We start from the raw sequence: 3,974 nt of genomic DNA on the forward strand, positions 1-3,974 counted from the left end.
GAGGGTTCTTGGTTCATACATAAACCCAACCTCTGGGAATTGTGGTAGCAGCATTCAGAAACCACCCATTCAGGCCAACAATTTTGAACTCAAACCACAGTTAATATCATTGGTGGAGGATCATTGTTCATTTGGTGGGAGTGCTAATGAAGACCCAAACCAACATCTCACAAAATTCCTGAGAATTTGCGACACTGTGAAGTCCAATGGAGTTCAAGAAGATGCCTATAAACTGCTCTTGTTCCCATTTTCACTTAGGGACAAGGCAGCTAAGTGGCTGGAATCATTCCCAAGGGGGAGCCTAACAACCTGGGATGAGGTGAAAAGCAAGTTTCTGGCACGTTTCTACCCTCCACAAAAAGTCAATAGGCTTCGATCTGAAGTTCAGACTTTTAGACAACAAGATGGTGAGACCCTCTACGAGGCATGGGAGAGGTTCAAAGAATTGACAAGGAAATGCCCGCCAGGCATGTTTCATGACTGGGTGCAATTGCATATTTTCTATGATGGACTTTCGTATGAATCAAGGAAGGCTGTAGACCATTCATCAGGAGGTTCATTGAACAAGAAAAAGACTGTGGAAGAAGCCATTGAAGTGATTGAGACAGTGGCTGAGAATGAGTACTATTATGCTTCAGAGAGGCACAACACTAAGGGAGTCATGGAGCTGAACCATGTTGATACAATCCTAGCCCAAAACAAGGTGTTTGCCAAGCAACTAGCAGAGCTCACCAGGAAATTAGACACAAAGCAAGTGGCTGCAATACACACACAAGATCAAGAGGAAGTAAGCACTGAAGGAGGTGATTGGGAAGAGGCCAACTATGTGGGAAACCAACAAAGACAATCATATGATCCACATTCCAACACTTACAACCCAGGGTGGAAAAACCACCCAAACTTTGGGTGGGGAAACCATCAAACCCAACCACAAAACCACAAACCTTACAACCACAACCAACATAACAATTCCACATATCAAAACTCCAACCAAAGATCATACCAAGCCACACAAAACACCTACTCCCAACCACCATATCATGGCCAAAATAACCAACCTGCCCAATCCAATCCGAACCAACAATTTCAAGATCAATTAAACAGGATAGAAGGAATGCTAGCAAACATGGGTCAGGACATAAGTGAGTTGAAAAGCTTTAGGGAAGATGTGAGATCCACCTTAAGAAACCATGGTGAAAAACTCAAGAGGATGGAGTCTCAAGTAGGAGAGCTATCTCAACAGGCCCCCAAGTCAACTACAGTGTTCCCTAGTGACACTGAAAAGAATCCTAAAGGGGAACAAAAGGGAGTGAGATGGGAAGAATGCAAGGCCATCACCATATTGAAGGAAGGTGTGGAAGACGCTAAGCAGGAAAGTGAAACTGAGCAAGCCAAGGAAATGCAAAAGGAAGGCATGCTAGAAACATACCAACCAAAAGCACCATTTCCTCAGAGGTTAGGAGGAGGTGAAAAAGGGAAAACATATTCAAGGTTCTTAGAGACATTTAAGTCTCTCCATATCAATATTCCCTTTCTTGAGATCCTCCAGCAGATGCCTACACATATCAAGTATTTGAAGGAATTGCTGAGCAAGAAAAGAGTTTTGAAGGGAGGACAAACTGTAATAATGAACAAGGAATGCAGTGCACTCATCAAGAAGAATATGATCTCTAAGAAAACAGACCCAGGAAGTTTTCATATCCCTTGCATCATAGGGGAAACAAAAATTGACAGAGGATTCTGTGATCTGGGAGCTAGCATAAATGTGATGCCTCTGACTCTTATGAAGAGGCTACAACTGAATGAGGTGAGATCCACTGATGTAATCATACAACTGGCTGACAAAACTCAAAAGCAAGCTGAAGGGGTAGTTGAGAATGTGCTGGTGAAAGTGGGAAATTATTTCTTCCCCACAGACTTTGTCATTTTGGACATGGAGGAAAGCTACCTACACCCTATCATTCTGGGAAGGCCATTTCTAGCCACTGCTAGAGCGCTCATAGATGTAGAACAAGGAGAGCTAATTTTGAGAATACATGATGAACATCTCATTTTCCATGTGTTCAAATCTGCATCTGAGCCTGAACCAGAACCTGAAAAGCCTATGGATGATAGTAGCCATCTGTGTTTGGAGGAAAGCAAGCCAGCAGCTGAAACTTTGAAACAGTCTTTGGAAGGCAAACAAGAATTGCAAGAGTTAAAGCCACAACAATCAATAGAAACAGCTCAGAAGGATTCTCCTGTCATAAGAGTCAATGAAGAAATCCTCAAGAGAGAGGGAAGAATTGTAAAGAAATTGCCAAGAGGGTGGAGAAACAGGAAAATTCCCACTGAAGGTTTCTCTCCGGGAGATAAAGTGATATCAAGTCATTATCTGCCAATCCCACCTGGCCTCAAAACCATTCCTTCCCAGCTCCCTCAAGTGTTCACAATCAGGAAAGTTCTTTCTATGGAACATTTGGAAATCATGAAGGAATCAAATGGGGACGTTTTCATGGTGAGAGGAGAGGACATCAATCACTACAATCCACCCTAACAAGGGACAACCGTCAAGCTAGTGACGTTAAAGAAGCGCTTCATGGGAGGCAACCCATGTTTTTAGTATCCTTACTCTTTATTGTTTTGCTTTGCATCTAATAAAGCATGGTTTCTTATGCATGAACTTGAATCCTCAGGACAACTGTTGATAAGGTGCACTAAACATTGCATGTAAAATACAATTGGTCTCTAAGTTTGGTGTGCCTGAAGGCACCCCAAATCTTATTCAAATTGTATTCAATCTTTCATTCAAGGTGCACAACCAAACATTAAGTTTGGTGTTCCTCTTTGAACACAGTTAATGAAAAGCAAGAAGTTCCTCTGGATTTAGAAATTCATGACAAGTATACCATTTGCATGTTTTAATACTTTGATTTCAATTACTTTAGGTAGTAAAATTGTTTAGGATCAAAGAGCCAAAGTGACTATGATTTATTAGAATTATGCACATTCATTAAGGACAACCAACATGGATTTCATGTCATCAGGAGACATTACCAAACACTAAGTTTGGTGTCCATTAATAAGTGTGCATACATACAAAGGTCACGACTATAAGCTCATGAAGTCAATCATTGATTTACAATTCAAAAAGAATGAAAAACATGTGCAAGTACTATTCATTATTCACATGGACCGAAAAAAATGATAGCAAATTTGTTTGTTTGTGCAGGTACAAAAGTAATGATAAGAATGGATGAAAAAGACAAAGGGTGGAGGTACGGTTTTGGTCAAAAAGGGAGTTCACAAGTCTTTGAAACTAACACATGGGAAAAGGAAGTTCTGCATGAAAAGATAGCTACATGTACAACTTAATGCACCTAGAATACTTCCAAGAAAATTAAAAGCAATTTGTCCTTCTCCATAATTCATATATCTACCATCAAGCCATCCTTCACAAATCACCCTAGCCGTCCATTTTTCACTTGCATGCACTATAAAGAATGATTTGGGGAACGAGTTCCACAGCACCAAATCTCCTTCTTGCACATATTCTTCCATCATAGCATAACTACCTCTTGCCGAAAACAACCTCACCACTCTTCTAACCACATTTGCTTACTTCACCTTGTCAACCTTAGCTTGTTACTCTCCAAAACTAAAGAACCAATGGCAGCCTCATCTAGCCACAAAAGAAGAAAAGACAAGCAGCCAATGGAGGAGGAAAGGGAATTTGATGCATGGAAATACAAATCAGTTTTCCATGAGATTCAGGCCAAATGGATGAGACCTAAAAGGATACTAGCTGAGGTTCCCTTTGACCTTGAAAAGGATCAGTTCCCAAGTGTTTGGGAGAAGATCAAAAAGAAGAAGTGGGAGCTCCTGACTAAGCCAATCACTAAAATCAACATCAACTTGGTGAAGGAGTTTTATGCGAATGCAGTGAGGGAGGATCCAACCGTGGAACCCACATACAAAAGCTATGTGAGAGGGGT

General features: G+C 41.0%; 1 non-coding gene across 1 annotated transcript; it reads right to left on the minus strand.

Annotated features, from left to right (window-relative positions):
* Window positions 1–367: 367 nt before the first annotated feature.
* LOC127748101 (small nucleolar RNA R71) lies at window positions 368–471 on the minus strand. Its single transcript, XR_008010044.1, has one exon. It is a non-coding gene; the product is annotated as a small nucleolar RNA R71 (small nucleolar RNA).
* Between the last annotated feature and the right edge of the window lie 3,503 nt (window positions 472–3,974).

The sequence above is a fragment of the Arachis duranensis genome, chromosome 5 (genome assembly GCF_000817695.3).
Source record: "Arachis duranensis cultivar V14167 chromosome 5, aradu.V14167.gnm2.J7QH, whole genome shotgun sequence".
NCBI classification, from domain to species: domain Eukaryota; kingdom Viridiplantae; phylum Streptophyta; class Magnoliopsida; order Fabales; family Fabaceae; genus Arachis; species Arachis duranensis.